Source organism: Paramisgurnus dabryanus, chromosome 6 (genome assembly GCF_030506205.2).
Source record: "Paramisgurnus dabryanus chromosome 6, PD_genome_1.1, whole genome shotgun sequence".
In the NCBI taxonomy this organism is placed as follows: Eukaryota; Metazoa; Chordata; class Actinopteri; order Cypriniformes; family Cobitidae; genus Paramisgurnus; species Paramisgurnus dabryanus.
Window position 1 is genome coordinate 44,799,002 of NC_133342.1, and position 8,936 is coordinate 44,807,937.

Sequence of the window (8,936 nt, forward strand, 5' to 3'; positions counted from 1 at the left end):
TAACAGAACAGCTTGTTTTAGTCAGCTAAAAATTTTACATTTATGTGCAACATCTGGTGAAAATTTAATGTCAATAACACCTTTAGAAATATATGGTAACTGAGGAAAAATGGTGACGAGTTCAATTTTACCCGCTGCATGTAAATTAACTGCTTGCCCTGCATTAAAGACTTGTAAATGCACAACGCTGAGGCAAAGAACCCCAAACCCCATTTAAAATCCTTTAATGCACAGCAAGTCATTGATTATCCCACTTATTCCACGGTCATTTGCCAAGTTATAGACAAGTTAAAACTAGTTTTGCTCTTTGTAGCTTAAAATTTGATAGAATGGGTAAAAATAACAGTTATTTCCAGGAGCTCCTCTTTTTTGTAAACAACTGATCTGTCTTTTATAAATCTGATATAAAAGACTCTTCTGAGATTTGAAGGATGCACACTACTATTCGATAGGTAGGCTACTCAAGTTTAACCAAACTGTTCGTGGACCCCGTTTACTTCCATAGTATTACTTTTCCAATTCCTGCTATAGAAGTGAATGGGATCCAAAGACATTTATGCAGGTTTGTAACAACATGAGGGTGAGTAAATGATGACAGAGTTTTCATTTTTGGGTGAACTATTTAACCTTTTATAGCTTAGCAGAAAAATGTTATGTGACCTTTAAGAATAGGATAAAGTACATCTTTAACAAAAGCAAAGATTAAAAAACAAATTGTAGAATAAATAGAAAGTGCTACAAAACAATACAAAATCGTCCCACTATCACATGCAGATGTGTCACTTTGCAATGGGGCAATGATGAATAGTACACAGAACAACCAAATAAGTTTTTACGATTTATAAACAATTTAAAGATATTTTAAAGTGTTATGTACTGTTCTAATTCCAGAGATGTTTATTTATGTAAATGGTGTGAGGCTTTACCATGTATATAATAGGCCAATGGCTATGCTGTGCACGCGAAACATGTCCTGCCCCTTTAAATCACGAAGGGAGTTACCATGGAAACTGAAGGAGCACGAGGACAGCTAGCTCCGTCTCCCGCGGTTTCTTCGCTGTTTTCAAGTAAGTTTAGTCCATCAAATCACACAAATAATACTAAAACCTGTTGTTGACACGCTTTTGTTATATATTTACCTCATATAAATGGCTTGTGTCTTTGAGAAAAGTTCGTTACCATCCCAACATGTTTCCGCACATGCGGTCGGAACTGTGCTTCCGGTTTCTGTTGGTTTACTTGCTAAACTGATCTCTTGAAAAAATAACTCGTCGAAAATATTTTTTTGTTTCCAATGTAATATACGTGTTGTTAATTTGCTTGTTATAAGCTAGGACTTTGTTGTTATTTTTGCTTAGCAGAGTTTAACGGAAGTTACGTGTTTTCCACAAAAGCCTCTTTACTGTATGTATGTTACTGCTGAAACCGTCTATAAGCGTTAGCTTTTGCTCTTGTTTATGAACGTTTGGGCTTTTGAAAACATAGATGAGAGGTTTCAAAGTCTTTGTTAACGTTGTCAGTGCATGACTGGAAGTACGCAAATTTATTTAGTCTAAATATGCGATGTACTGTAACGTCTAAACTAGGGGTGTCAACAATAATCGATTCGGCAATGCATCGCAATGCGGGCATGCACGATTCAGCATCGATGCAGCAAAGTGCCATAATCGATTATGTATGTCACTGTTTATTTTCTGGCCTCGAGTGGACAATAAAGTTGTTTCAATTACTTCCGGGAGCATAACAACAACAATCAAGATGGCTGAGGCGGAGAGAGATGACAGTGATAGACAGGTAAATAAAAACGCACCCTTTTCCATGGAAAGTGGACATATGGGCACATTTCGGATTCTACGAAGTTAATGATCAACTAGACAAGACTTACGCTGTGTGTAAATTCTCATCTCAGCTATATAATTGTCATTGTCTTAAAGCTGCTAAGCTTCCGTTTTTGTTGAGAATAGTTGCACTTGCCTTGTTGTGTACAGTAGAATTCTGATGCATCGCAATGCATCGTAGAATCGAATTGAATTGAATCGTTACCTGATGAATCGTAATTGAATCGAATTGTGAGGACAGTGCCAATGCACACCCCTAGTCTAAACCTTGTTAAATTGCACGGAGTGCTGAAGCTACTAACGTTAGTACGTATGTTTTATCGTATACAAATACAGACATGTTGTTCTCTGATTTCAGGAGTGACAAAAACCCTCTATAATAGAAGAGAAGCTCAAGATTTCAACATTTTCTGAAGGGAGTTGCAGACAGGTGTAGAAAACTGCTTTTCAAATTTTCCACATTTATCACAGTTATTTTAAGATGTTGACATCTAAACGTGAGTAGCATTGTGTGAGCAATATTAAATAAGTAAATCTTACACTGCATATTTTATATATTGTTTTCTCTGTGACAGATTGAATGTTATGTTTGTAGATTTGTCCATGCTAATGGCCGAGCAGTAGGGTTGGAACAGACCTGTCAGAAAACATCTCTGAACCATATGACTAGTAAGTAAAACCTCAAACTTATACACTGCTATTCAAAAGTTTAAGCTTGTGATTATTTATTTGACCAAAAATACAGTAAAAACAGAAATGTTGTGAAACATTATCACAAAGTAAATAAGCTGTTTATAATGTGAATATATTGTAAACTGTAATTTATTCTTGTGATTAATGTTGAAATTTTAGCATCATTACTCCAGTCTTCAGTGTCACAATATTCTTCAGAGATCATTCTAATACGCTGATTTGCTGCTCAATTAACATTTCTGATTATCAACAGTTGTGTTGCTTCATGTTTTAGTGTTTTTCAGGATTTTTGGATGAATAGAAAATTAACCCTGGAGAACCCAAGAACCCTTCTCTTAACATTGATTAACATTGGCCAAATTTGACCCGTGGATTCTCCAGGGTTAAAATAATAGTCTATTATAATAGAATAATAGTTCACAGAATAATGAAAATTTCTGCATGATTTAATCCATGTTAATACATATGATCATCTTCTTTCAGACGAGCACAAAGTTATATTAGGGTGCACTTACTTATCATACTTAAACAGACCGAACCGTACCAGAGTACGATTGTCCCCACTCCCCCACTCATCTGCACATATCAGAGTGTTTTACAGTGACAGCTAAAGTTTTACATTTCATACAGGGTTCATATAATGTAGGTACACCCTTAGAAAATGTGTAAAAAAAATCTATGCTATTTATATATCATTAAATAATATAGTGAATGTGTGGAAAGCCCTGAGCACGCAAAAGTGAAACTGAGATTACAGAATTAGCGCTGTCTGCCTCTAAATGCAGTTACTTTACTTTCCCACTCTGAAAGTGAAGTATACCTAAACTTTGAGAGCAAATGACTAGTATGACGGGCCGGTAACTTTAGTAATTTTACATTAATTAAGCTAGTTAGCTATTATTATAATCACAAATACTTTTATAATATATTACTGAATTAAGCCAGTTACACTTAACTATCATTATATGAGTATGAAATTCCTCATCATTACTAAATAAATCTTGGAAGTAAACCATCAAATTTGCTGAAAAAAGTATACATTTCTGAATACACAATACATGTCACATTTGAAACAATCAACTTTACTTATAAAACATCTTACATTTTGAGATTTAAAACAACTGTGAGGTTATCTTACCTTTAAGATGTAATTAATATATAGGATATATGTAGGCCTATGTATGTATGTTTTGAATTATTGAGAAAAACAAAAAGCATTAGGCTTTGCCCTGCGCTCCCCTTTAATTTTAAAACAGAACTGTGTCACAAAAGCTCTGTGCAAGTAGTCCAAGTATTTCAAAGGAACTCTATCAGTTTTACCCCACAGTTTGTCTATATTCCTCTCAAAAATGAGATTTGACTCGTTTCTTCATTTTTCATTAAATTTTACAGATTTCAAAACAATTTATTCTTGAGAGGAGGCACCACAGTTAAAGACAGTGTTTTGAAGAATTTTGAACTTCCTGCTCACAAACTACCTACTTCTCCAGTTAGTCTGACAGGCTATCAATGAGAATGCGGCATTACAGGACACCACTGAAAACTATACCACTAAAAACTGATTATTGGTAAGTCTTTTTGACAATAACTAATGTTATTTATTCATGTTTGGTGTCAGCTAATATGTGTATACCCTATAAATGTTAGATTTTTTTATACTTATTCTCTACCTCACTGTTTACATTTGTCATCGTAGCTGCAGTCAGAAGAAACAGATTAACAGCAACTATCTGCTTGAGACCAAGAGATTGAGCACTGGGTTAAGACATGGTTGCAGCTTGCCACAGACAGAGATGAAGGTCGTTGGGCAAAAGAGAAGATTTAAAGGCATAGCTCACCCAAAAATGGAAACTCATTTACTTACCATCAAGATGTTTCAAACTCTATCAAATGTATTTGTTCAGTTACTGACTGTTATAAATTATACAGGTTTGGAACAACCTTTGGGTGAGCAAAATTACAGTTTTAATTTTAATTAGTGAACTATCCCTATTGTGAGTTTTATAAGTTTATTAAGAAATGTTGAGTATTATATCAGAGTTCTGTATGTAAGGAGATGGTAGTTGTACGTTTGTGTGTTAATATAGATGGTTTCAGTGGCAACAACATAAATCACTTTCATGGCCCAAACTTAACTTCGGGTAGACCTCCACATAGATTCAATAACAACCGAGTATCTCTGGAGCAGTTTTTTTTCTGATAACAAACAAAATAAATAACCAGTAAATAGCCTTAGATCAAATCATAGCTAAAGCATTTCAACCATTACATTGATCTAATGTTACTGGGTAAAATTAAGCTTTACAATTTTAGCTACAGATCTTTGAAAATGTTTGTACGGTATACTGCCCATTTCCAGAAAGGTAATAAAAACAGCGTGCACAGTGACGCTGCTGACGTGTTATCCTCAGACATGTTTGTGAAGATTGTTTTGTTTATAGTGTGCGTCTCCCTCAGACTGTAAAAAAAGCTTGGGCAAACAAGATAACATGTCAGCAGCGTCACTCCAGTGTTGTGCACGAGGTTCACAACAGACCTGGAAGAGAAGACGATGCTGAATAAAGTCATAATTTCTGTTATTTTTGGACCAAAATTTATTTTCGATGCTTCAACACATTCTAACTGACCCACTGATATCACATGGACTACTTTGATGATGTACAGTATATATTTGATCGTGTATACACATATCTAAAACATCTTAAACTGTTTCCGAAGATGAACGGAGGTGTTACGGGTTTGGAATGACATGAGGGTCATTAATTACATAATTTTCATTTTGGATGAAATAACCCTTTAAGTTTGGCCAGGTGTGTAACTGTGGCAACGCACATGCATCTATGGGTTCCAGTATATCTTACTATATAACATATTAATTTAACTAACATGTTTGACAAATATAATTATGTTTATTTATAAATATTATCTGTATTGGATTTTTTAAATGTTTAATAAAGAAATTTTGACTATATGAGTTTTAGTTTTTTCTTAACTATAGGTTAATTAGCATATAGTAAGAGTAGATGTGTGCCACAGCTTAGAAGACGCTACTGCATGGAATGACAGCAATGACTCAACCTGAGTGCGGTTGCCAGAAGTCAGCCATAACTGGGACGGATATGGGCCACATTTCAGAAATGGCATGGGTCACATCTGGCCCAGATGGCAGTGGAGTGACTGACATCTGGGCCTGATGTGGCCCATGCCATTTCTGAAATGTGGCCCATATCTGGCTAGGTTATGGCTGACTTCTGGCAGCGCACTCAGGTTGAGTCATCGCCGTCATTCCACGCGGTATGTGAGCCAGATGAATGTGGGAGATGTGGGCCACATCTGGGCCAGATGTCAATTGCTATCTGGGTATTGTCGTCAGTATGGCCAACTTGAAACACGACTGCCATCTACAGGTTTGTGTATTTCCTGCATCCCCCACTGAATCCCCCTTCTGCGGGATCTCGCAGAATTTTTTTGGAAGTGATTGCGGCATTCTGCTCTCAGAGACGCGCATTTTTAAAGGCCACATCTGTAACCACCTGGCGGGGCGGCGCCAGCATTATGCAAATACCTCAATGCCAAGTTCATTGGCGTTTTAGTAGTATATCGAAGCAGATTGGTCTCTCTAAGTGAGTTCCCAATTTGTCGGTCACGACGTGACGTCTCCGTTCCCTCCTTCGGGGAACGAGGGTTACATCCGTAACCGAGACGTTCTTTTTAATGCAATTGAAGATGAAAAGTAAAGTCACTAATACAATACTTTCTTCCTTTTTTCTTTGCTTTCTCCTGTTTACAGCAAAATGATGTTTTGGGTAATTGTTCAATAAAGTACAGAATTATTCATTATTGGTGTTTGTCTATTATTATTTAAGTTTTGCTTCGAATTCAAAATATCAAAAAACAGGTTTTGTAATGTTAGCATGATATCATTTTAATAAGACCATTAAAACTGCAAGCAGTGATGGAAGGGCCCTCGCACACCTGACACCGCCACGCCGTGGCATGAGAAGAATTAAAGGGAACAGTAGTAAATAGGCATTTAAGCATGTAAACATAGGTGAACCATTTAAAAGTGTAGCATAATGTGCCACATTTCCTGTTGCTAATTACAAATGACAGCGAGGTAGCATCGTGTAAGAGCATGAGAGAGAGAGAGAGAGTGAGTGAGCGAGTGTGTGTATGAGTGACTACATGTAAATATTGGCACGTAGATGTGTTCTGTCCAGGACTCTTATTAATCATGTGAAGTTAGGGAAAGATCGGACATTGCATAATCAGTGTAAACATGTCACTTCCTGTTGTCAGCTGGTGGCGCTATAACCATAAGTGACTATTGACATGTAGATGTGTTCAGTCCAGGACTCTTATTAATCATGTGAAGTTTGGGACAGATCAGACATTGCATAATCAGTGTAAACATGTCACTTCCTGTTGTCAGCTGGTGGCGCTATAACCATAAGTGACTATTGACATGTAGATGTGTTCAGTCCAGGACTCTTATTAATCATGTGAAGTTTGGGACAGATCAGACATTGCATAATCAGTGTAAACATGTCACTTCCTGTTGCCAGCTGGTGGCGCTATAACCATAAGTGACTATTGACATGTAGATGTGTTCACTCCAGGACTCTTATTAATCATGTGAAGTTTGGGACAGATCAGACATTGGATAATCATTGTAAACATGTCACTTCCTGTTGCCAGCTGGTGGCGCTATAACCATAAGTGACTAATGACATGTAGATGTGTTCACTCCAGGACTCTTATTAATCATGTGAAGTTTGGGACAGATCAGACATTGGATAATCATTGTAAACATGTCACTTCCTGTTGCCAGCTGGTGGCGCTATAACCATAAGTGACTATTGACATGTAGATGTGTTCAGGTCATGACTCTTAGCAATCATGTGAAGTTTGGGACAGATCGGACACTGTATGCCTGAGTTCCAGCAACCTGTTTCATAGCGAAACATCAAACTTTGGCTGGCCGAAACAGACACAAATTTTAATATAGAATCAAATCCTTCGCAATTTAGCATCACAAAGGCCTTAAGATGACACTCGCCAAATATGATGATGATCCGACGAAAACTGTAGGAGGAGTTAGTTAAAGTATGACTGCTGGAAATGAGAAAAACTGAGCCAAAATCTGAGAAATAATTCAAAATAGCTGACTTCCTGTTTGGTTTAGGGTGTTGCTCCAAGATACTTTTTTGTAGGGCTTGTAATAATACATGAGCATACCGAAATTCGTACATGTAAGTTAAACACAGTCCAAGGGCTGCTTCATTCAATATTTTAAAATGTGCCGCTAAAACATGTTCCTTCAGGTTGCCAGCTGGTGGCGCTATGGCTATAAATGAAAATTGTTATGTAGATGTGTTCAGGTCAGGACTCTTAGCAATCATGTGAAATTTGGGACAGATCGGACACTGTATGCATGAGTTCCAGCAACTTCCTGTTTCATTGGAAAACATCAAACTTTGTCGGGCCAGAACCGACACAAATTTTTACGTAGAGTCAAATCCTTCGCAATTTAGCATCACAAAGGCCTTAAGATGACACTCACCAAATATGAAGATGATCCGACGAAAACTGTAGGAGGAGTTAGTTAAAGTATGACGCCTGGAAATGACAAAAACTGCGCCCAAATCACAAAAATAACTCAGAATAGCTGACTTCCTGTTTGGTTTACGGCTTCGCTCCAAGAGACTTTTTTGTAGGTCTTGTCATGCTACAGACGCGTACCGAATTTCGTAATTGTACGTCAAACACAGTCCGAGGGCTGCTTCGTTGAAAATTTGTAGGTGGCGCTATAGAGCCATTTTCTCACGCCTTATTCTAAAGCATACACCACATGTAAATTTTCATCACTCTTGACATCTGTGCAAAATTTCATGAGTTTTCGAGTATGTTTAGGCCCTCTAAAGTCCCGCTGAAGTCGGAGAAAAAGAAAAAAAAGAATAAATATAGCTGCAAGCAGCAATGGCGGGCCCTCGCACGTTTTTTTCCCGCTACACGGTGCGTCCGAGAAAACGATGCACGGTGGGCAAGGGCATCAAGTGGGTAATATCATTGGGCTATTTAATGTTGTTACTGACCCATTTGGGGACTGTAGGTAAAAGAAACCCCACATGTTAGACAAACGGGGGCGCTAGTGAGCCACTTAAGAGACACGCCTATGTGTGACCTGTTTGTGCACAATTAACAGCCGACAACTCTGATGTGTGTGCCGACTTTTAGGTTAATCTAAGCACGCCAAGAGTCCTAAATATGCCTGAAATAAATGTAAAGTTTGGGGCGTTGCCATGGGAACAGCGTTCGAGATATCAAAAATCCCTTCGCAATTTATCATCTACTATGTCTCGGCATCATGTTGACCACTTCTGGTGTCAATCTCATGAATATTCT

General features: G+C 37.6%; 1 long non-coding RNA gene across 2 annotated transcripts; it reads left to right on the plus strand.

The window, feature by feature from the left end:
• Positions 1 to 236: 236 nt before the first annotated feature.
• On the plus strand, positions 237 to 5,612 carry LOC135767284 (uncharacterized). Of its 2 annotated transcripts, none has more exons than XR_010542007.2 (5): positions 237 to 1,404; positions 2,197 to 2,335; positions 2,434 to 2,507; positions 3,924 to 4,099; positions 4,228 to 5,612. It is a non-coding gene; the product is annotated as an uncharacterized lncRNA (long non-coding RNA). The 2 variants fall into 2 exon arrangements; XR_010542006.2 differs by lacking the exon at positions 237 to 1,404 and adding an exon at positions 1,421 to 1,794.
• The last annotated feature ends 3,324 nt before the right edge of the window (positions 5,613 to 8,936 follow it).